Raw genomic sequence first — 26,261 nt, forward strand, 5'->3', positions numbered from 1 at the left:
ACTCTAACCCTATTTGTGGAAACCATGGCCCAAAGACATGTCTCACATTTGCTTGTGAATTGATTACCCTGGTTACTTTAGTCTCCCATGATTTTCCTCTTCTGCTGGGGGCTCAGAGGTGATATCTCTATATTTACCAATGCTGAGGCCAAATGTGACTGCTATATATGCCAAGACCCACTAATATGCCAACCACCTAAGGCTACTAGTGACTGAGTTCATAAGCACTGAAATGGCTTCTGCTAAAGTCACTAGCAACATCTTTTGTTGCTGCTACAGGTCTAGAGAATAATGTTGCTATACCTTGGGCTCGCAATGTACCACAGAGAATTTTAGGGAGAGAGCTTCTTTACCTGTACTTTTACTATATCTAATTCATTCTAAGACTCAGGTGTAGCTCTTTGTGGGTTGGGCTGGTTTGCAGCCTGTACCTCTCAAAATCACTTCTCTTCTTCAACCTTGGCCTTCTGGCCTTGAACAAGGAGTGGATAACACTATTTTTTCTAGCATTCATTTTTTTCTTACCTACAGTTTATGGAGGCTTCTGAGCCCCTCATATATTGGGCCTCTTCTTCTCAGACCCATTTCATCACCACAACATATCTAAATCTTAGGGTGATTAAAGTTTAAATTCAAACTGAGACCTCTGATATGATTATATGAGATAAAGGCTGGATGATCTGAGGATGGGGAGCAAAAATTGAATCTGGTTGGAAGAAGCACAGTTTCCTAAAACCCTGACAGGAGGGAGCACTGTTTTGTGCTTTGGAAAGGCTAGAGGTCACAGCCCACCTCTGTGAAGTGAGACAGAAGGAGGAGTAGAAAGGAAGGAAAGAACAAAAAGAAGCCAGTCTTTTTCTTCTCTCTCTTTAGACATCCTATTGTACTTCTCCATTTTTGTCTCTCTCTAGGGGATCCTAGCCTGCCTATTAATAAATATTCCCTTCTGGAATTCTAGAATATCATAATCTACTTTCTTAAGTATTTCTACATAGGAAAACAAGCAAATCAATTAATATTTCATCACTGTTGCTAGCACATGTAATTCAAGATCTCTACATATTTGTCCTGAGTTTCTAATCTCACTAGGATTTACCTTAGCACTGAGCGAGTATTCACTGGGATCAAAGAGCAGTTTGTCTGATTACTCTTTTCTAATTAGCATTTCTTCCAGTATAAATTTTTGATGCCGTCATCCCAGGAGTGTTTGATAATGCCTCTGTGTCTATAGGTTAACGTGTTTCTTAACAAGATCCTCAATCCTGGTCCTTCCTACTTCTCCACATTCACTTCCACTCACTCCCAACATCCCCGCAAAACAGCCTTCCCAAACCCCCAACACATAAGCACTTCATGCACACATATGCACATGCACATAAGCTATCACCTGTGAAACTGCATAGCGCACCCTCTACTGGTTATTAGAGTTCAGAGAAGAGATACGTCTCTACAGTCTGGAAAGACTGGGAAAAGAGGGAAGTAACGTGTTAACGAGAATTAAGTCTGGGAAGTGGAGGTCAAAAGCTGGAGGGCCCTCAATGGTAGGATAGGGGTCTGTTTTAAGACAAGGGTTTGGGCAAGGGAATGAAGCAAGGAGAATTATACTAGGGAGACTGATAGGAATTGACTGTAATAATATAGTGCTGGCATAAGGAAGGAATTTGAGTTGCGGCAGGAGCATGGAGGTGAAATGTTATAAAGAATAGAGAAAACACAGATAAAGTTTACACAGGCATCCCCATTGTTTTCAGGTACTCCTGAAGCAAAGTCCCCTCTGAGGCAGATATTCCTAATTGTTCCACTGCAGCCATCCTCCTCTTCATCCAATGAAGATGGATTTTGAGTTTTAGCTACACATATAATGAGTCTGAATATAGATTATATTCTCCACCACCCATTACCCCTAGGTGTGGCCATATGACTAAGTTCTGGCCAATGGGATGGGAGTGGAAGTAATGGAGAACTTCCAGGTCCTGCCTTTAAAAGCAAGGGCCAAGAACAAAAATTTTTTAAATAAACAAATAAACTGAAAGCAAGGGCCATGCCTTTCACTTTCTTTCCCCCTTCCTCCAGTGGAATGAGGATGTGGTAGAGGACCATTGTGAACTATGCTGAAAAGGGCTACCCTGGGGCCCCTGCTTTTCCCAGAATGGAGCTGCCATACTAGTTTAGGTGTTTAAGAGTGTAAGAACTAAACTGTCTCATTTAAGTCCCTGTAATTATACATCTCTGTTTTGGGCAACTGAATCTATAACCTGATTAATACACTTTTTAATCTCACAAGTAGAAAGCATTTTGAAAACAATAAGGTTTAAATTAATTTAAAATTGCACATTTTAAAAACAAAGAGATTTCACACATCAGAAACTATGTTAGGAATTCCACTGTCTTATTTTGAAAACTGTGTTGATAAGTGTTAGTGTTAGTAGTAGTCAACACTACCACCCCCCGACTAGGTCTTCAGGGATCAGTGGATGCCAAAGTTTCAGATAAGGAAGTTGCTTTTCCACTAGATAGAGAACAATCTAGAGTTTTTTTTTTTCAGGTAAACTAAGAGGAACCAGATGAGAACAGAGATGAGAAAGATAAAGAGAAAAGCTGCATTGTGCAATTTTATTCTGTATGATTCTTCAGACATTTTCAGTGAAATACAATAAACCCAAAAATGTCTGATGTAAGTGCATTTTATTGGGTAAACCTGTTCAGAGACCGAGTTTTCTGTCTAGATTAACAAAGCAGACAGCAGCTGCAGAAAAAAAGAGACAGAAAGCAGACAGAAACATGAGAGTGTAAGCCCATAGGTATTTACAGAAATTGAGTAGGTTTTTCCATTTTAAAACTATGGACATTTGGGACTGAATAATTCTTTGTTGTGGGGACTATTCTATGCATTGTAGGGTATTTAGCAGCATCCCTGGCCTCTACCCACTAGCTGTCAATAGCCTTCTATCTCCTCCCAAGTCTTGACAATCAAGTTTCTAGATGTTTCCAAATGTTCCCGGTGGGGCAAAATTGCCCTAGGCTGTTCCTGGTGGGACTTATTGCCCTAATCCTCCAATTTATGTGTTATTGGGGGACACAAGTTTTTGGGTCCCCCAATATGAAAATCATTGTTAAAGATGGGACTCAGATTGGCTCACTGAAGGAGGGAAGAGGAAAGGTAACAGACTTGACATTGGCGAATTCCTACCATTTGAGGTAGGAGGAGAAGCAGCTCAAAAAGACAAATTGTATATTACTTAGAAACTATTTTATGAGATTGGCCTAATGGCCAAAGATTTTTCTCTCTGGAGAAGAAAGAATGATGAAGGAAGTGTTAGGAAGAGAGAAGCAACAGGGCATGGGTGATTAAATAACAAGGAATAAAAGACAGGGAGACTGCCTGCATCTGTTCCTTATCTGGCCAACTCAATCTAGTATATCTCTAGGTGATCTTTCCAGAGCCCCATCCTCCAAGGCTATGTAAGGTCTTCCTGTCGTGTGCTTGAATATCTCTTTCTTCTAATTGGGAAATGATTCCACTTTATGGCAACTGCTTATATGATGACCTGCCATCCGGATCCATGGAAGGAAAAAGCATGTCCACCTTACTCACTGTTGTATCTCTAGCACCTAACACATAGCTGGTTCATAGTAGATGCTCAAAAAACATTTGTTGAATGAATGAATGAGTAAATCAACAAACAAACTAATCTAATGTGACAGTATTTATTATCTTCATTTTATTGGTAAGAAAACTTAAACATATATAGGTTAGGTGATTTTCTTGCATAGGTTAAGGCCATATGACTAGTAAGCAGTAAAGTGTGTCTGAGATCTAGACTTACATGATGTTAAATTTCAAGTCCTTTCCACAGTACTTCATCTATGTCTTGTTTTATAATGGCATTTTGGGAGTCTCCAGGGCCTCTCTGTTGCACAACTTTTAGTCTCGGCTACTCAGGAAGCTGAGGCAGGAGAATGGTGTGAACTCAGGAGGCGGAGCTTGCAGTGAGCGGAGATCATGCCGTTGTACTCCAGCCTGGGCGACAGAGAGAGACTCTGTCTCAAAAAAAAAAAAAAGAAAGAAAAAGAAAAGAAAAGAAAGAAAGAAATGTAATTCTCACTGTGTGTGGTGGTTTTGGGGATGTGCAATGCAGGAGTCCTGAGCCTCTCACTTCTAAAATCTCCAACACAGGTGTTCCGGTTTCTGAGAACCTGACTTTTATCAGGTTCTACTCTATCTAAATATGATTCACACTCCAATTAAAATGCTGGCTAGATACACAGCTGAGTCCTTTCCACATATTCTCCTCCCTTCAAGTTCTTCCTAACTGAAAATTGGATTGAAAAGTAGCAAAAAAGGAAGTACAGGCAGTCTCTCTTTTACTAGCAGGCTATGTTCCCAAAGCTTATTTAAATGGATTGTTTGGAATTTATAATGTACTTTTTCCTTTAAAAAATAAAAACTGTTATAAGGAATAAATCAGTTTCCAGGTTAGACCATGGAGGTCATTTCACAAGTAGGTAAAATGAACTTCAATACAAACAGTCTTTGTTCAGGTGCCTAGAAGTTGAAATAAACTTTCCTAAGTGAGGTGACAGATCCAGAAAAAGCCTTAAACAAGATGTTTGAAAACCTCTTGTCTTGTCTAATGTGCTAGAATAAAGGCTCAATAGACAATATACCCTGTTACAAAACTACTAGCAGAAAGAATGGTTTACCACAAACTTCTCTAAGACTCAAATCGTAATGTTTTCAAGACATTCTCCAAAATGTAATGCCTTACCCCAAAAGTTCTATACTGCATAATCAATCTTTCATTATTGAGGATTACATTTTGAAACAAACTTGACTTGGTAGTCTCATAAGAATATTACATTGATGCATGATTACCTTTCTGCCGACTTGCCATCTCACATGTGTGTCTAATATGCCTCTAAAAACATAAGGCCAAAACAAAATTCTCTAAATTTCCTCCTTAAATTCCTATCTGCCCTGCCCAAACCTCTTTTTTCTCTAAAACCATTCCCCTTTTCACAAAATGCTACATCATCCACTTTGGTTGCTCAAGTCAAAAATCTAAAATTCAGAGTTAATTGCTCTTTTTTCTTTATTACCCACCCTTCATATCCAAACCACAATAAAATTTTATTTGTTCTACCTTCAATATCTGTTCTTAATCTGTCTACCTCTCTGCAACTTCACTGCTCCCAACATAGATACTGTTATCTCTCATCTGGACCATTGAAAAAGCCTCTAAACTCATTTCCCTGACCCCATTTTTCCTCTCACGTTTATCCTCCCTCCGTTCCCTAGTATGGAAAAGCACGGGCTTTGGAGTAGAGGTACCAGGCATAGGCTACAGCCCTTTGCTATTAATGTAGCCTTCCCCAAGTCATCTCACCATTTCCTGTTGTTTCCGTTCAGCCCAGAGAGATGATCATTTGCACTCTCCATTTCATAAATCCAGTTCAGTGTTGTCCTGACTCTCACTGAGAGTGACCAGCCTTCAGTTTCCTAGGCTATTCAAGTGCAAGAAATCTACCAATCCTTTGAAAATATGTAACTTAGAGTCAAGCACACCATTGCATTCCAAACACAGAATCATCTTCTAAGTTCTAACTGCTCTATCATAACCAACTTGAATAAGTCTGCATTTGAGAATAACCTGATGAACAAAAATGTTGCTGTGAAACAGCATTCAATTGGAAGGTCCCAGTCTCCACAAAGCAAACTGTCCCGTTGAATCCTTACCAAGGCAGCTTTCTAGGTTCTTTCTACGGCTCCTCAAAAACATAGCTCACATTTTCCATTCTGCTTTTTTCACTCTGATCTCTTCAGACAGGGTACTTCAGACTTCAGGATACCATACTCCACATTGTCCCCAGGGCCCCGGCCCCTGTTCTGGCTTACCCCTTGGCCCACTTGCGCAGCCCAGCGTGGGGAGGAAGAGGTAAAACACTTAATTAACATTAATTTCCACCAAACCACTTTCACTAAACTCGATTGAATGAATAAGTACTGATGGCCCTTTAACTTTTCCAGATATGTTTATATTTTTAAAGATAATGTGATCTTCAGAGTTAATGAGATCTCAGAAAATATAACTGCTTTTCTAGCAATGTATACAAAGTTATTTGGGGAAAGAAGACCTTCAGCTAGGCAACTTAACCCTTAACCCTATTTAGAAGTCTGGTCCCGAAATTAGCTCTGCTAAGTTTTTGTTTGTTTGTTTGCTGTATTTTCTGAACCCAGAGTACTATATTGTCTGTAATCTACTTTATCATAAGATTTTAGATGTAGATTAAACTATACTGTAGAGACAATCAGTTGCTGTAGTCAGTTCTAATTTACAAGATAGGGGCCAGCTAATATTTACTTTAAAAAGCCAAACTTCATAGGAAATTACTACCAACAGTTTTAGCTACCAATATTGTCCATTAACTCCAGAGGTTTTTAGCATGATGAATGCTAGAAATGAATTTTTTATTGGTGAAAGTACTGGCATTTTAGTTAGCTTAACATATACTAGATCTGGGTTGCCACTGATGAAAGCTGGTTCTCAAAACATCTGGATTGTCTATAATATTCTAGAGATACTTTATTTGTATAAAATTAGATATAAAAATTTAGAGAGGTCTATAGCCTGTGCACTTAGAAATAACGGCTGATGCCTGCTCCATAAAAGCTACTATGTTGAGCCATTTTGTAGAAAATTGTGGTTGCCTAATGCCCACAATAATTTTGCCTCTAGAACAGTACATAGATGATCTGTAACCACATTTGAAGTTGATATTGATTATCAAGAAATTTCTATATCATGTATTCCTCTTATCTGTGGAAGCCTGGATAATACACTGTGGCCAGCTAGTAAAAATGGGTCCTCCCTTGATTTGACATGGCCAAATCATCTAAAAGAACAGAGGCTGGATCTTGAGTCAGCTTACAGGATAAGTTTTGTAAACTGTTTGCCTGCTTGCTAATACATGTTTATTTAACACGTAAATGTGGAAATTTAGGGAGAATTTGGTCTACTCTTTATTCTTTTTTTATTTATTTTTAATTTTTTTTCATTAAATATCAAGATTATTGGGACATACTGAATTTCAACTGCTTCTAACCAATAGTGCCTACCATTCATGACCATGAAAATGAATTCATAACAAGTCCCACAAATGATTCAATACAATACAATTAGAACCAGAGGCTTCTGTGTATGCCTGAGGTCTTGCCTTGGATTTTTTTCTGAAAGACATGGAGCTGAGTTAATCAATCTTCAATCTCTTATGTCCCTCTCCCCACAGAGAGAAAAATCCGCATATAGGCTGCCATGTTCACGGGAGCCTTTGCAGATGGTCTGTCCGTATGCTACAGTAGAACAAGAGCCGCGCCACTGAGCTCCTAGTGCCAGACAGAGGAAAAGAGGCAAGTTGGGAAAGAGAGAGGAAGAAAGGTATGAGTGAAGTTTGGCAGTGGAAAGAAAACAGCATCTGTAGAAAAGCTGTAGACAGTTCCGCTTCCTTAAAGTGGAGAGTTAAACTCACCTTTTGACAGCATACTTCCTTTGCATAGGAGAATAACCTACAGCGGCCTTTAGACATATGAGTTTTACTAGAAATGTGACTGCACAGTATGGAGAAAGTCTGGAAAACACTGTTTATCACAAATGGCTTGGTTTTTGAATGGACTTTTTAAGTATTTTATTCAAACACAAATATTTGGCATCAAATATTTAAACAAACGAAGTTTTAAAATGCAAAAATTAACTTTACATTTGATAATTCCAAGATCATCCTCAGTAACAAAAACACCTAAAACTTTCACCACCAGTGAGATGGAAAAGGATATTTTGACACTGGGGGACAAGGGAGGGGAATATGAGATTTTGCACTAGGACCCATTTTTACTAACTGGCCACAGTGCGTTATCCCGGCTTCCACAGATAAGGGGAATACATGAAATAGAAATTTCTTGGTAATCAATAGGAATTTCAAATGTGGTTACAGATCATCTGTGTACTTCAAAACAATCCCTAATGCAAACAGAAGATGAAATGTGTCCTAGGCAGAAGTTTAACTGGGGACCAAAAAGGGAAGAAGGACAGGAGGCAGAAAGGGAGAAGAAAGAGGCCATCTCAGTCTCTTGGATTACGAAAACACAAACCACATTTTAAAAGTTGTGGTAGATTAAACTAAGAACTAAGAAGGAGACCTGTCAACAGAGACTTATGGTCACATATTGAGGTTTGGATATTGGTAGGTAAAGAGACGCCATTGAAAGGATTTAAGTGGGAAAATGACAAATCAGGTTTATATTTTTGGTGAAACACTTGGGTTGCAGTGTGGAAGACATCTACTCTCAAATCATGAGAAACACATTTGGGTCATAAAAGTTATTATAGTCTATTTACAGTCTAATGAACTACATAATCATGTGCACACACACGTGTGTGGGTGTCAAAAATCTATTAAGTTATATAGCATTTGGTAGTTTGTTGACAGCGATTAAAAAAAGGAGTTTGTGATGTAGGCAGGCATAATTATCTCCACTTAACAGATAAGAAAACTAAGCCTTAAAAGATTAATGACTTGCCGAAGGTCACAAAAATAATAAGGGCTGAAGTCAGGCCTATGAAATGCCTCTCTTTACTTCTGGTCTTATATTTTCCTGTGACTCTGTGTGTTTAATAGTGCAGCCTTCTAATAAATTTACTATTTTTTTCAATTTACTGAATTGGGAAAGGGGTAGGGAATCACTTTGTTTTATCACAGGGAAAAACAGATGGGAAACACTTCAGGTTTTCCTAGCTATACAGGCAGAATGAGCAGGGGCCTCCCTGCTCACTGACTTTGCACATGCTGTGTCTCTGCCTGGAACACCTTCCTCCCTCAGATCTTTTTCTGTCCTCCCTTCATCTCCATATCACCAAGTCATCATTTCCAGAAGCCTTCCCAGATTTCCAATGCTGGAAACACACTCTTCCTCTGCATTCTAATGCTCAGAGGTCAAGTTTATCATAACACTTATTCTATATCATGAAAGCCTGTTTACCTCTGTGTTTCCTCACTAGACTGTGAACTCCTAAACATAGAAAATGTACCTCTTTTCTTCCTATATCCCCAATCCTGGCACAAGGTTTGGCACACTTAAAGTGCCCAAGAATGTTTGTTAGTCTGAATTTGTCAAATAACATTTGCTGAAGGAGCTACGTGCAACCTACCAAGGTTAAAAATAAGATCTATTCCTTATGAAAAGAATCCCTGCACCTTGTACCAATTGGATCTCTATTTAAGCTCTAATCTCCTGTGCATGATTTATCACCAGAGCAACTGTCTGAAAATGCTTTTTCCTTATCTTACAGAGCCATAGTAAAAGCTAGTTGACTTTAAGCAAATGGTATTTTTCTCCTTCTATTTTTTCTCTTGCTATTTTTTTCCTTCTATTTACTTATCTACTGGCAGAAAGAAAAGAAAAATGACTCGGATCTCTATTTAGATATTTGATAGACAATGTTTAGATAGGGATAGCTATAAATTGCTGGCTAGGCACAGTCTGAATATCTAAAACATGTTTATTCTATTTTGGATTCCATTATGGCAGAGAAAAGAAGGGAAAACACACACACCACATATATAGATGGACTTAAAGATTTAGATTTTTATTATTTCCAAAGCAGTGTTTGGATTTATGATCAGCATTAATCACTGAAAGAAATGTGTCTGACACCAAGAAAACTGGAGTTAGCAGCAATCTTCAGAGTTCAATGCAACCAGCCTTGGTCCTGCCCTGGTTCTGACCTGACTACAAACTGGCTGTTTGTCTTGGCCAGGTGCATGCTGCACATGTCTCAGTTTTGTCCCTTGTAAAAGAAGGAATTAGGGACAGATAAGACTTTGAAAAAAATCCAATTCCATTTATTTCTCCCTGGATTCACCTCAACATATCTACACAGTTTGCTTTTTCATTGAGCAATTTGATGGAATCACATGTTGAATGGCCAGTCTGATCTCTTCCTATCAGAAACACAGGTTCTCCTTACCTGGAAATGTGCTGACACTATTTCCAATATGAATATGAATATGTTTTTATGGAAATCCATATGAATTCCAAACATATGAATATGTTTTTATGGCAATCTTTAGGTTTTTTTAATGAAACTGAACATTCATATTTCACAGACTTAATATAATTTATTCTGTGTTCAACTACTTCCTAATCAGGGATGAGCCACAATTAAAATGCCTTCCCAAAGTTGTAAACCAAATTGATTATTGGTTCAAAAAAAGGATATCTTGAAATACTTGTCTCTTTTAGTGCTTTCAAAATATCAATTGTTAAAATAGGTTCATGACATTTGATTTTCACACAATTCTGGAGAAACACATGAAATGCAATATAACAGTGACTTCATAGAACCTTAGGAAATTTCCTTTCCCAAATGATAAACAGGTTTCCCATATACTCTTCCAGAGCTGAATAGACATTAAGCGGCTCCAAAACTTTCCTCATGCCCAGACCTTATTACTCAAAAATGTTCCTTGGCCTCCATTATCATCAGCATAAAGTTCAACTTTTCACCTCTCCCTCTGCAATCTGGTCTCAACCTACTTTCCAGATACATCATTCACTAATGCCTTCTCTTGCTGTTAAATTGAACTAAACCATGTGCCCCACTTTCCTCACATATCCTATATTTTCTCACCTCCCATCTTTGTTCACATAATACTCCTTCCCCTGGTGCTACCTGTCCCTAAGTCTGCAGACATTTAGATGACGCGACGTTCATGACCACTGTTAACCCAGTTTCTGAGACAACATAATAGGCTCTCAATAGATGATGGGTGCTATTCACTCAATCATTCATCTTTTGTTCATTCATTTGTGGATCTCTTACTCTGTTCTAAGCAAGGTTCTGGTTACCTTTAGGGTCAATAAGAACAGAATGACTACATAATTTGTAGGTATGGTACAAAATGAAAATTCAGACTCTGTTTTAAAATAAGAATTTCAAAACAGTGATAACAGTGCCTTAGAAGCACAGGGCTCTTCTAACTACAGATCCCTGTGTGACTACACAGAGTGCATACCCATAAGGCTAGCCCTGAATAAGACACAGACTTTATGAGCTCCTCAACCCAAGGAAGCTTGGGTTGGGGGTAGACAGGCAAGCAAAAACAATCACTATATAAGTGTTGTGAAATGTGTAAGCACGGATGCTGTGGGAACATGGTGATGGAGCATTCAACCCACACTAGGATAAAGATGGTGAGTGGGAGGGAGTTGAGAAAATCTTATGGAAAAAGGCCATGCCTAAACTCAGTTTTGCAGTTCATACTGGAGTTGGAAAGGCAAGAAAGAGGGAGTAGCAACAGAAGGGTACCTCAAGAAATGAAATAATCCAGTGCAAGAGACAGGAAATCAGAGAAATGTGTCCAAATCTTACCAATCTTTTGAGGCAATGACTTTCAAACTTTTTGACCATGAATTACAATAAGAACTGCACATTTTGACCTAGGACACACACTTAATCAAAAATTCCAAAAAAACAGTACTCATTCTTGCAATGTGCAGTCTGTCATCTCTTCCATAATAAATTTATGACCCACAATCTGAAGAACGCTGCTTTAAGGACTGTCTCAAATGTCACCTCCTTGGCAAACCTACTGATATCCTTAGGCCCTAGCCATTTGAACTCCTGCAGGGGTCCTCTCTTGACACTGCTTTCTAATGTCTAGGATGTGCCATGTGTCTCCTGTTAGATTATAGCTTGAAGGCCCCTTCAGATGCTCTGCACATAGTAGGGCCCAATAAATGTTTATTGAGTGACAGGGCAAGCAATCCATTACCTTGCTCAATCCTCAGATCTGACATCCTTCTTACGACTACCAGTGCTTTGTATTGCTCTTGTTTTCCATCATTTTAAGAAACTGGGCTCTATTTTATTAATCTAATACCAAATTCCAGTTCTAGCATCCTAAGACTTTATACTGCCAAAGCAGTCTCTCTAACAGGTCTTTTTTTACTTAAAGAGAAATTACTCTTGCCTTTGCCAGTTTTAAAATATTTCAATGACAGTAATCTTAGTTTTTTATAACCCCCAAGGTCCAGGAATTTTTACATGCATTTATTATAACATTATTAAATCAACCTGTGAATCAAGTAACATTGTTATGACCATTAGTTCCCATAAGTTCAAACAGACTTAAGTGTGTCTGATCCAAATGCCATGCTCTCTCCATGATGTTAGTTAAATTAAAATAGTGACAAATTTTATCTACTGATGCACATTTGGCTGATAAAGGGCCAGATGGACCCAGCAGCCAGCAAGTGATCCTAGGCATGGCAGTAACTTTGTTAGAAGAAGTCTTGTGGTAAATCACAGCTCCTTACTTTCTGGGCTTTGTGTGAGGCCCAACTTCCTGCCTCCCTCACTGGCTTGGCATTGATGTCCCCTGATGTTTTCTCATGAGCACTGAGCTATTTCCAAACCTACACTGGATATGTCACGTCAGATTCTAAAGGTTAGCCATCCTTTTTCTGTCACTTACTTGTTGTTATGTGGAAGTGGTCTATTTTATTGCCCCTTCGGGGACAGGAGCAAGAAAGTACTTCCTTGCTTTCCTGGGAGGCATGTAGAGGATTTAATGTAAGTTAGAATTAAGTCCAAATGTTTTCAGAGATTTTCCCTTGGCACATTGGCTTACACTTACTGTTAGGTTCCAGCACCAGCCAAGGTCTGAGGGGAGTTGGTGGGGTGGCGGGTAGCTGAAAGAACACTCACAAGACCACAGGTAGGTGGGACATGGCTTTATTCAGCAGCTCCCTCACACTGTCGGTGCTGCTTTTATGTACCTCACAGACAATAGTGGCTCAGACGCAGGCAATGAGTGCCCCCATGTTATGGCTACAAAGCTGTGATTACATAATGCACAAGACTGTGCACCTGTGCTCCAATCCCACTGTGTCATGCTGTGCCGGCTATGTACCTCTGCCTATGCTTGACTGCAATGCAGCCATTGTCCTTACACTTACTTAGACCTCTTCCATCACAGAGGCCTTCTCTGCATACTACCTAGGTCTGCTGAAGCAGAGACAGCTCTTCAATGTCTCTACCTCACCTGTACACTTGAGACAGGAAGTCTCCTGTAGAGTAAACCCAGAGTATGAAAACATTATGAACAGGAGATAATATGAAGCTCATTTCTAATCTATAACAAGAAAATGTTTGCCAGAAGACAGTGTGGTGAAGTGGGAGGAGCCTAAACTGGGAGCAGGAGGCCTACTTTCAACAATTGCAGAATGAAATGTTATATGTGGAAGTGCTTTGTGAGCTTTTTATACCAACACCGACAGAAAGAATCGAGACTTATTTTTTGACTCCTGATACTGAAAGGTAACTTGGGGAATCAGTTGGGTCAACTCCCTCATTTGAGGAAGGTGAGACTCAGAGAAGTCACAGCTGCCTAGAGCTAAGCCCAGGCTGCAGCCTGGACCTTCTATTTATAGAATGAGACCAGGTGTCCCATCATGCAATCATGCACATTTTTTTCTGGGATTAGTTATGTGTACCTCCTATTTCTCAGGCCACACTTTTTTTCTATTACCCAAGGTCTCATGTTAAAATAAACATTGCACTGGATTCAGGATACTTCAGATACTTGGGGCTCCAATTCTAAGAGAACCTGGCATTAGCAAGGACACTCCCAAGCTCCCAGGTGAGAGTCCATGTCTATGTCCTCTGTAGATCAAGACTTACATGGATCCATGTCTTTTCTAGGCATTGTCTAGTTCTGATGGGGCCTCAGGGTCCTCCCTACCAATGCTTTAATAATGCCAACAATTCTATCTCTTCCCAGAAGCCAGTGATCTGCCTTAACAGATACCAGCTCCCCTATGAAATACTCCATTTAGGTCCTTGAGTATTCCCAGTGTTAAAATCCACAGAGAGACCAAAAATATCCTCTTTCTTGAACAGTTACTGTTTCCTTCATGGAGTAACTTAAACTAACCTCATAGAATCTATAGTGACAGATCTCACATGGAGCTCAGCCTTGTTTCATGGACTTGTGAGCTGTGCCCACATCAGAAGGGTGCTGAGCTTGGTTTGATTCTCTGCTGCTGCCATATTAAAATTCTCGCAATTTTTTTTAACAAGGGGCCCTGCATTTTTATTTTGCACTGAACTCCACATATTATACAGGTGGTTCTGCATGGAGTTGAAGCTTTCATGTATTCTGAAAATGCCACACATAACTTCCAGCTTTCTTGTGCTCTCCCATGCTGAAAACAACTTGATGTATATGGGTTGGGGTGGGGATGGGGCTAACTATACAAAGTTCTCACAGTGTCTTTCTTACATGACTTGTGAATCTTCAGAGAAATGGGTTTCCATAGTGGAAAATATTCAGAAAGGGCACCAAGTTTTCATTTTGGACTAAATATGAATTATTAATGTTGCATTTTATAAATAATTTATCACAGTCAAAGTATCTCATGGATTCCAATTCAGACAGAGTGAGTGTCTACTACCTGTCTGGCCTTTTATATAAATATCTTATTCATTGGAACTTCTTTACTAAAGTTCCCATTACAAACACTATCAACTTATTCATCCAAAAAATAGTTGTGCCAGGCATTTTTCTAGGTTTTTGGAGATAAAACAATGAACAAAAAGGACAAATACATTAACAAATGTTTGCTGTGCAAGTGCTTTTGCTAGACATACAAGAATACAAAATAAAAAAGAAATGGCTCCTGTTCTCAAGGGGCATGTACTCTAACAGAAAAAAGATGAAAATAATGCAAGATATATAGATCCATAAGTACTGGATGAGATATTCAAATTAGAGATGCAAAGGAGAGCTTTCAGAGGAAGGAGAGAGGAATAAAGTGACTAATCTGTTTTATAACTGGATGGAAAAATTATCAGATTTGTACATAAAGTGTGACATTTGACATTGAAAATCTTCACACTTTATGCAGAAAAATGTTGATTAAAATGGAAGGCTCATCAAAACTTCAGATATTGAATTTGCTATAAACAATGATCATGAAAATACAGCCTTGTGGAAATTTAAGTTGGAAATGCTGCTTTACAAAGACAATCTATGGGGTCAATTAAGTAGGGAGGTAATTCAGTAGATGTTAGTCCTTAGATCAAGCAAGAAGAAAACACTGAATTATAAATAAATTACTGGCCCTCTTTTCAGAAAACAACTGATTCATCCATATAAGAAAAGTGAGAGGTTGGGGATTTGATACTAGAAAGCACATGGAACTCAGATTTAATTGGGAAACTGTTATGAGACTGTGAACGATTAGATAGGAAGGTGAATGAGAAGCAGAACTGCTGGGTTGCACAAATCCAGAGAACATCATTCATATCATTCATATTAATTTCCTTTGTGAATGGTGAGTGCAATGCAAATGATACCTCTAGGATAGTGCAACACAGCATCAGTGACCATAAATGAACAAATCTGAGACTGCCATGTTTAATTCTGAGGAATAGTCAGGTCGGAATGGCGAAGATAGAAAGGTAAATCAGATGGCCACGCTACTGTCGAACAGTGACCTGAAAGCAGGGAAGACCTTCAGATGACACAGTGCAAATGCAAATGTGATGTGGGTCACCCACAGAGAGAAGGAGTGTTCATTCTAGTCTTGTTTTATAAGGGAAACATGTCTCTGGTCCATTCATTCTGGGAACCCAAATCTTGAGGGTTATTATCAACTGCAGTCTACCTGCTGCAGATACATTTTAAAAATAATAACTTAGGGAAGATTTTGATTTGGCCTTCAAAAAAAATAAAAACATCAAAGCAGTTCAATGAGAATGACTTATGTAACATCATAATATGAGTTCTAATGCAGAGCCCATGCTGGTCCTAGGTTGGACATTCACTTTTTTTTGGACAAAATTCAAACTTTGTTAAAAACAAAAACAAAAACTTACCTTTCTCAGCTGATAACATGGGGAAGAAGGCTAAGAGGCTTTATTTACAAGAGTTTTTGGGAAAATTAAATTAGGTAATGCATATAAAGTGCCAAACAGAGATCCTGCCAAATAGTTATTGTTCAATAAATGTTAGCTGTTTTATTATCTTCGTTTGCTAACAACTAAAGTACTTGAATATAAACACACACATGCAAAACGGTGTGTGTATATATATGCACATGCATACATACACACATATCACACATGCACACACCCAGGACACTCCAAAACCTTCTCTCAGGGAGTAAGTAGGAAATCAGACAATTGGGTGGACTAAGACAAGTAACTGCCATCATTCTGTATTTGATTACTCTCTACTCTTCATTAGTATGCCTGTCTATACTGAATTGATGTTTCTTTGAATGAGAAAAGAGAATTATTCATAATAATAAAAGAGAGCTCTTAGTTTTCCCATATGTAGTTGTTGAAAATTTCTAAGTGAAGTCATCATTAATTATTTGTTCTCAGCACTAGCTGGTATTTCCAGTCTTAAAGCTCAGAAATATGCAAATCAAGAATTTATAGAGTCCACACTTCCCACAAAGTGCAACATCAAAAACTGTCTAACACAATGTTTTGGTTTGTCAATGGGTTGCTTGGTTGGTTTCTGTTTTTCTTACTTGAGAAATATTAAGACAACTGTGGCTATTGATGAAAGAAAAACCTTGAAGTGAGTGCTACCTGAATAAATCTCTCCTGGACAGGAATTTTAAACCTAACTACCCCTTACTAATATAGTAGCCTGGTTTTGCTGTTTAGACCCCTTAAGCTTCATTTCTAGTATTAGGAAAGTGCTTTGTAATCTCTTCAGTGTTTTATTACTATTACTATTCTTATTATTAACCAGAATCCAATCAAAAATAGTTCTAGAATGTCTTAAAGGCATATTAGCAGATGAGAACTACACACACACACACACACACACACACACACCAGAAAGAAATCAGAGAGTAGAGGCAGTTTTCAAAGAGAGCAAATTTTAAAACTATATATCCAGGATTTATTTCCAGAGGATGAAATCTGTGCTTCTGAGAGGGTGATGTTGCAGCTGGAGTCTCAGAGGAGATCATCACAAATGTCAAAAAAGGGCAACAATACAGAGAGGTCACAGAGGGGTCACAGAAAGATGGCCCAAGGTCCACCTGGGGACCTTCTGTTAAGATGGTGCATAGACTTAGAAGCATCATCATATTGCAAGTGACAAAGACTTTTCACAGAAATCAATTTAGTGTGAAAGAAAAGCTCCATCTGTCAGCCAGAAAATGCAGCACTATGAAAGGTGTTGCTTGCAGACGTGAGGGACATCCTGTGTGTCCTAGACCTGCAGGGAGGGTCAGAACATTAAATAGGAGGTTACTAAAGGCAATGATTGGAACCAAATAAAACCATATATTAAACCCTGAAGCCTTACTTATTTGTGAGGTCTAAAGAAAAACATTCATGTATTTTTGAACCATAAACGAAGGCAAAGTTTTTTATGTAGTTTTATTTTTTTAATTGCTTTGTAAATGCACATACAGCAACAATCCAATTTAGTGAAACAGTCCTTGAAGCAGGTGCTACTAAATTATACGTGTTTCTTTTCTTCATTCCTCCCATTCACTTGTTGAGATAGCTTGGCCTATTCAAGGCAACTTAAATGCCCATTAACAGTGCTTTTTGAAGTAAAGGGGGCTATATCCATCCCCTGTCCTGGAGTCTGTGAAATGAACTAAGAGCCAACAGCCACCTCTCCACCTTCCATAAGCTCTTCAATAGCTACCACAAGTAAACAAACCCCAAATAATTCTATCAGCTTTGGCAGTAAGTTTGTCCTTAATTGTACCGGGAATAGGGACCCTTGCTTTTGGTCCTCCTGGGCGTTGTTTCTGCTAATCGTAGACATACAAAGAAGCCTTCTATACGGAGCCAACTCTAAGGATCATATTTACAAATTTGCTAAGAGTGTGCCCTGTGTTTAACTCATCAATATACAGCCAAGAGTAAACAGCCTTTTCTTTAGACAAAATTTTAGTCATTGTGTGTCCACCAAAGAGCCATAAAGGGGATTTAACTCAAGGGGAACAGAATTTAATTGCCTCTTGTCACAAGACACATTTTGATTCTTTTAAAGCCACTTCCTTCCTCCTTGTGAGTGAATCACAGTTATTTCAAAGACATTTTGGCAACTGGCAAATTCTGGATTGGCTCCCTTTAATTGGTTGCTTTCGTTTTCTGCCTACCCCTCCTTTCCATGGCAGCCATATCCTTCAAAGCTGTGTGGTTTCTAGAAAGAGCAGAGACTTTATCGGCAAAACAACAAATTCCCCTCCTTCCATTTGCCAGTTATGTGCCTTTGGGCAAGTTACATAATTTCTTGGTCACAATTTCTCATCTGTGATGTGGGGATGAAAGAAATCCAGCAGGATCTTTGGGAAGATTCTAAATAATTTAGTTAAAGGTATTAACTATAGCAGATAAGAATTTTAACCGGCAAACTGAAAAGTATTTAAATGCACTTATTTTTCTATAACTCAATTCAAAATCTACTTGTACATCTTTAATCTGCTGAGAGGCAGAAACTTAATCAATTTGGTTATCAGCCCCATCCCCCAACTTCCTCAGGGTTTGCCTGATTTCTGAGGACAGATTATGCAAAGCTAAACAATGGGTTCAGGGACAAGGTCAGTGGGGCCTAGGGGAGGCGAAGAGGGCTGTTACCCACCTGAACAGGTACATGTTTGTTGGTTTTGTGCCTAACCAGTCTTTGGTTTAGTGCAGGTCCCTGCTGCATCACCCCTCCTTCTCCATCCACGATCCTTGGTGACCAGGGCCCTCTCAGATAATCCCAGTGTCCCGCTCTGGAGTGAATGTGCTGTTGGCCTCATGGCCCATGAGCTATAGAAACCACATGGGACTACCATAGTCCTGCATCAAATTCAAGTTTCTCTCTGGCTCAATTTTCTGCCCCCACATCATGATGAGCAGTAGCAGTTTTCAGAGCCTCTCAGGCCTCTCACACTAGACATTCTACACGTCTTTCCATGCGAGAGTCTTGTTTCACTGGCCTCCATTCAAGAATGGAGCTGTGGGTCCTGTCTGCAGTTAGGCGCTCCAATTCACCAACATAGTGACCTTTCGAGCTTCCTCTGTGACTGTCACCTCCTTCATGCAGCCCACTGTCTTCTTTAGTCTGATAAGCTGTAAATAGTTTGGGGGCATGAAAAATAGATCTGATTCATCTCACATTTTCTGTGCTATGTATCTTCTCAGAGCCTAGGCTTCTGAAATTCAAGGCTTTTCTCTGCTTCTAGTGTAGTATGTGTTAATGTCTATGATCTAGCCACCTAAATAAGGGAGGGAATATAAAATAACTGAAAATATTGGGAGGAAGAAAAACACACGATATTTCAGAATACTATTTTACTATATGACCTTTAAATATAATAATAATGTTAATAATGATGGGACACTGTTATTGACTACTTTTCAGAATTCCAAATAAGAAATAACATGTGGATTACTTCATGCCTTAATAAGAAGGTCGTAAGAAACTTTTTTTTTTAGTTTATAGAATGTTAAAATTGGAAAGATCTTAGAGATCATTAGTTCATACTTTGGTTCCCAATCTGTTATCACCAAGAATCCCTTAAAAGTCTTTTCTCTCTATAAAGTGGACACTGTCTTGAAAAATCATATCTGTAAGACAATGTGTGTTATCAATTGTTTCATTTCCTTATTATTGATCAAAAAAATCTACATTACCTATTGGTCTTTTAATTCAGCATGAGAGATCCCTTTAGGGTTGGACCTAGGCCACAAATGCAAAGGATTACTGGTCAAAGCTGAAGGTCCAAGAGAGACATACAGAAGCTGCTCTCATGCCCTCCGACACCTTATGTGGCCGCTGTTTACATACTGACCACTCTGCATATTTGAAGATACCTACCTGCGCAACTCCTCTAGAAATAGCATTGAATGTTTTCTGCTCTTGTTTTATAGCTTGTAACCTTTCCCCTGGCATAAGATGCCGACCTTCCTATAACCATCTCCTTGGCTGGGGCCCTAGGTCGTCTCTTCCCTGACTTGCTTAGAAGTGGTTAAGCAAAAATTTGAACATGGTAACTCTGGCTCCAGAGCTCTTGAGTTTATACAATTTTTCAACAGAGGATGTTACACAGCATCCCAAATAATATAATGTGAGTCTTTTCCTATTAAGTTCCTAGACAGAATTTTGAATTTGAAATCATAATTTAAAGTTAAATTCTTTCTTGGCTAAAAGAAAAAATGATAGCAGGGGAGGGGCCAGGATGGCTGACTAGAAGCAAATCACGTGTGCTGCTCTCACAGAGAGAAAAAGGAATGCAGAGTAAATACTAGATCTTCAACTGGAACATCCAGTGGACACATTGGGATTCATCAAGGAATCAATTCAACCTACAGAGATCAAGAGGAGCAAGACAGGACTATTGTCCACCAAAGAGCGGCATGAGCCAGGGGTGTCTCCCGCACTGTGAGAAAACAGTGAGTAAGAGCCCCCAGGGACCCATACTCCTGCCCTGGACCTTTGCAACCCTGGGATCAGGAGATCCTTTTATGAGCCCACCCCACCAGGGCCTTCAGACTGACATGGAGAGCTATGCAGATTCTGGGCAGATCCACCACTCAGGCACATGCAGAGTCCCGGGAGCCTTGGATCCCCAGGCATCCTGGCATTAGTGGCTGCAGCTCTGGCAACAGGAGGTCAGTCTGCCTTGCACACTCCCAGGAAAGGGGAATCCAGGGGGCTAAGCAGTAATGGACTGCAGGCCTTGCCTCCACTGCACCTGATATGATAAGGCCCACTGGCCTGGGACTCCAGCCACCCCACAAATGGGCTCTTGGGCCAGTAGCAGCTCTGCACTTCTCTGGGAGAGAGCTTCCAGAGGGAGAGGCAGGCCATCATTTTTGCTGTCTTGCAGCCCTCATCTCACCACTCTTGCCCTCAGGCTCTGGAGGGTATGGCTGAATAGGGACTGGCACAGATCTCCAGCGCAGTGTAGATGCCTCATGGAAAAGTGGCTAGACTGTTTTATACATGGGTTTCCAATCTTGCTTCTCCTCAGTGGACAGGACCTCCCGACTTTGGACTCCAGCCATCCCCTTCCTGGGCTGTGGGCTGGTAGCAGCTCTGCACTTCCTTGGAGGGGCTCCCAGAGGCAGAGGCAGGCCACCATCTTTGCTGCTCTGCAGCCCTCGCTGCTGTTACCCTCAGGCTCTGGAGTTTGTGTGGTGATTGCGGACTGGCACAAATTCCCAGTACAGTGCAGCCGCCCCGTGGAAAACTGGCCTGACTGTTCTCCATGCAGGTCTCCATTTCCACTTCTCCTCACTGGGCAGGGCCTCCCAACCAGGAACTGCAGCACAACTACCCTTCTCCTGCCTGAACACTTCAGTCAGAGGTGGCTCTGCAGTTCTCTGAGGAGGAAATCCCAGAGACAACCGACGGCCCCCATTGCCGGTGCAGCTGCAGTGATACCACCCTAATCACTCTGGACTGGGGAAGCAACAAAGGGCCTAGTCTCTATGCTGGCAGCTCTAGCACACCACAGCCACCATACCACAGTTTCTCTTCCCTGTGAGCTTCCACCCTGCCACTCTTCACCAGGCAGGGCCCCCAGCTCAGGATCACAGATCAGCCACGCTGTGGCAGGCCAATTCTCCCTGACAATCACACAGACAGGCCTGCATAGCACCCCAGCTACACAGACAAATTTCCACAGTGCTGCCTTAACATTGAGGAAATATTTAAACCTAGAGAATTCGGTGCCCAAACATCAAAGCTAGAAATAAAACATATGGTCGACATAGGACCCTTGCATGGGCTTCTCCCTTGTGGAGCAAGCCAAACTTATAGAGACAGCCTTACATTCCTAGTGCCAGGACCCATCCCAGGTTGACAAAATCTGAGACAAATCGAGGGAACAGAGACAGCTGTCTGAATAGATTCATTGGAGACCCTAAGGCAGCTCTCCAGACCAAGCTGTAAAGGAGATAAGATAGAAATAATCACTCTGGTACCAGAGTAGACAGGCCTTGAGGTACTGGGGCCCTTTTAATTGGATTTAGCAAGCATTTTTTTTTCCTCTGTACTTCTAGTTGAAACAAAATTAGTTACCAATAGACTTAGGCAAATGCTGTACTGCACGTAGGCACAAACCCCAACCTATATAAGCACTAAGAAAGTTGTAACGCTTTGGGTTGGTCTGGTGGAATTATCTCTGGCCTTCTCCCTGTATCTGGTTACAGTAATAAATTCCCTTCTTTCCTAGTTTGTCTGCTTCTTGTTATTGGGCCTTGAGAAAACACAGCCGGACCCGGCTTGGTTCAGGGAACAACCCCACCCAAGGCTGAGCAGACCCATTGGTAGGGGCTCTGAGTTTCCCTGGGAAGGGGCTCCCAGGGGTTACTGACAGGCCCTCTGCCACTGCCACAGCAGTGACTCTGCCCCTGGGGAAGAAACAAAGGGCCTGAGAGCCTCACCTGTGCTTCCAGCATACCACAGTCACCATACGAGCAGGAGCCCAGTCTCTCCTCCCTGTGAGCCCTCGACCTCCTTCTCCTCAACAAGCAGAGCCCCAGGCTCAGGCCAGCAGCACAGCCATCCCACTCCCTGGCTGAACATTCCCAGTAGCATCAACTCTTCCTTTCTCTGAGGTGGAGCTCCCAGAGGCAACTGAAATCCCCTCTGCCACTGCCACTGCAGTGGTACTACCCTTGCTGCCCTTGGGCTAGGGAAGGAGCAAAGACCCTGAGTGCTTGAACCACACTTTTAGCAAGCTGCAGTTGCCTAAGGAGAAAAGGATAGTCTGTCTCCCACGTGATACCTCTACCACCAACCTCACCCCCACCACCCCACTTGTCAGGGCCCCCATCCCTCGCCATTTGGGCCCACAGGGCAGCTCCCCATCCCAGGCCAATTCCACTGATTGATGGCAGATCCACATCTCTCTGGGATGGAGTCCCAAGAAACAAGTGAAAGGTCCTCTGCCACAGTCACTGTCAAGTCCCCTTCCTTAGCAAGGGAGCTGCTGCCTCCAAACTGCGGAGGGAACATAAAGCCTGAGCTCTCCCCAGAGCTTCAGTGGGCAGCCCAGAAGTGCCAAGCCAAGATCTTCAGCCAGCACTCGAGTGGGAGAGGAACCCACACATTCACAGCACTGAGAGGGATCGTGGCTGCAATCGTGAGGAAATACAGGGGAGCCACATGGCTGAACAACAGCCTACCTACTGGATCACAGCCCAAACTTTAACACCAGAAACACTTCACTAACAAACACCCCCTGTGAAACCAAGAACAAGAATTCAGCAACACATAAAGGCCCTGCACAAAGCCATGGCCCTCTAAAAACATCCAGAATAGAAGTCTACTGACTGTACTCAATTTATACCACAGTTAAGGGAACACCAGCCCACACAGATGAGAAAGAACCTGCTCAAGAATTCTGCCAGCTCAAAACCCAGTGTTTTCTTTCCTCCAAACAACCACACTAGTTCCCCAGGAATAGTTCTTAACTGGGCTGAAATGGCTGAAATTACAGAAATATAATCCAGAACATAGACACAAATAAAGAGCATCAAGATTCAGGAGAAAGTCAAAACCCAATCCAAAGAATCTAAGGATTATAATAAAATGATACAGGAGCTGATAGATGAAATGGCCATTATAAAAAGAACCAAACTGATCTGATAGAGCTGAAAAACACACTACAAAAATTTCATTATGCGATAACAATCATTAACAGCAGAATAGACCAAGCTGAGGAAAGAATCTCAGTGCTCAAAAACTTGCTGTCTGAAATATTTTTGTCAGTCAGACAAAAATAAAGAAAAAAGAATAAAAAAGAATGAACAAAACCTCTGAGAACGTGGGATTACGTAAAGAGACCAAACATATGACTCACTGACATCCCTGAAAGAGATAGGGAGAAGCAAGTAACTTGGAAAACATTTTTCAGGATATCATTCATAAAAACTTCCCAACCCTTACTAGAGAGCCCAACATTCAAACTCAGGAAATGCAGAGAACCCCTGTGAGACACTGCACAAAGAAACCAACCCCAAGACACATAATTATAAGATTATCCCAGGTCAAAATGAAAGAAAAAATATTAAAGGCAGCTCGAGAGAAGGGGGACAGGACACCAACAAAGGGAAGTCCATCAAGCTAACAGCAAACCTTTCAGCAGAAACCCTAAGCCACAAGAGATCAAGAACCTATATTCAACATACTTAAAGAAAAGAATTTCCAACCAAGAATTTCATATCTAGACAATCTAAACTCCATAACTGATGGAGAAATAAGATCCCTTTCGGACAAGCAATTGCTAAGGGAATTTGTTACCACCAGACATGCTTTATAAGAGGTTCTGAAAGGAGTGCTAAATATGAAAAGGAAAAACTGTTACCAGCCACTACAAAAGCACACTTACATAGATCAGTGACACTATAAAGCAACCACACATACAGGTCTGCATAATAACCAGCTAACAACAAGATGACAAGATCAAATTCACACATATCAACACTAACCTTGAATGTAAATGGGCTAAATGTCCCAATTAAAAGGCACAGAGTGGAAGGGTGGATAAAGGAGCAAGACTCAAGATTATACTGTCTACAAGAGATCCATCTCACATGCAATGACATAAAACACATGCATGTGTATGTTCATGGCAGCACTATTCACAATAGAAAAGACATGGAACCAACCTAAATGCCCACCAATAGCAGACTGAATAAAGAAACTGCGGTACATATACACCATGGAATACTACACAGCCATAAAAAAGAATGAGATCATGTCCTTTGCAGTAACATGGATGGAGATGGAGGCCATCATCCTAAGAAAAGTAATATAGGAATAGAAAACCAAATATTGCATGTTCTCACTTATAAATTGGAGCTAAACAGGAAGAACACATGGACACAAAGAGTGGATCAACAGACACTGGGGCCTACTTGAAGGTGGATGCTGAGAGGAGGGAGAGAATCAGAAAAAATACCTATTGGGTAGTATGCTTATTACCTAGGTAATGAATTAATTTATACATCAAACCTCCATGATATGCAATTTACCTATATAACAAAGGTAACCTTTGTTTCGATGCTAGCTTTTCATGGTAACCTTTATTTTAGGTTCCGGGGTACATATGTAGGTACCATGTACCCCAGAACCTAAAATAAACATTACCAAAAAAAGCTATCATCCAAAAAGAACAAAGTCTAAAATTTTCCCCACCTTCATTTCTTATTCTGCTGGGTCTCAGCCATAACTCTGTTAATTTCTCCTCTCTCCTTTCTCTTCATTCCCCTTAAAGTTTCCTTGCATTTCATTTTGATCACCTCTGTGACAGCTTCTCCAATTCTAATTCCTTTCTCTATTTCTGTACCCCAATACTATTCTTGTTGTAAACAAGTGAACAATCTCATGTCTTCTGCACAAGACTTCAACTGAATGTATCTCAAATGTCCTTGAAGAAAGAAGGGCTGCTTCTATTCTCTGAATTCTCCTTAGCTATTTCCCTTCTCCCATTACAAAGCTGTGGATTAGATATTTCTGGACTTCAGAAGCTCATCCACTGCCCCTCAGATCATAATACATAGGCCATCCTCCTCCAACATCTTCTATGGGAGAATGGCCCTTAATGAGGTATTTAGCTGCTGGAAAACTAGTAACATGCACATCATCAGAGAGATATTATGAAAGGAGATAGAGGATGAGCTATGATATGAGAACCCCTGGATATGGACTTTGACTCAACCATTTCATAATAGCTGTTTATCCTTGAGAATGTCAGTGAATACTTTTCAGCTTTAATTTCTTCACATTAAGAAAAATAAAGCACAGTAACAAATCTGCCTTATCTACTTCACTAGTGCATTATTAGGATTTGGGTTGTGCAGTGTGACAGAAAACCTAACATAACAGTGGCTTAAATGGCAAACACTCCTAATTCTCATGTAGAAGTTCAGGTAGGTGGTCCAAGGATGGTGTGATGGCTCAGTGATCATCAGACTTGAGTTCCTTGTAACTTGTTATCTTACCATCCCCATTGTGCAGTTTTCATCTCATAATGTAAGATGATTGCACCTGCTCCCAATGATATCTGCCTTCTGGTTACAGGTGGGAATAAAGAGCAGAGGAAATAGATGACCCTGCCTATAAGGACGCTATTTTGAAAGCTAAAAACAGGAGAGGGCCATCAGAGAAAATGGTAACATAAGCACCTTCACAAATTCTCTTCTCCAAAACAGCAATGT

The 26,261-nt window shown here is 40.5% G+C and overlaps 1 long non-coding RNA gene across 4 annotated transcripts in view; it reads left to right on the forward strand.

Moving 5' to 3' along the window:
• Positions 1–24,942, forward strand: part of LOC117976097 (uncharacterized) — a 74,864-nt gene extending 49,922 nt beyond the window's left edge. The window contains exons 5-8 of one of the 4 annotated variants that reach the window (XR_004666650.3): positions 5,825–5,936; positions 7,288–7,436; positions 20,310–20,483; positions 21,065–22,581. This is a non-coding gene — a long non-coding RNA (uncharacterized LOC117976097). Of the gene's footprint in view, positions 1–5,824; positions 5,937–7,287; positions 7,437–20,309 lie in introns of all 4 variants that reach the window. The other 3 variants (XR_004666647.3, XR_004666649.3, XR_004666651.3) reach the window with 3 other exon arrangements.
• Positions 24,943–26,261: the final 1,319 nt, after the last annotated feature.

The sequence above is a fragment of the Pan paniscus genome, chromosome 1 (assembly GCF_029289425.2).
Source record: "Pan paniscus chromosome 1, NHGRI_mPanPan1-v2.0_pri, whole genome shotgun sequence".
NCBI lineage: Eukaryota > Metazoa > Chordata > Mammalia > Primates > Hominidae > Pan > Pan paniscus.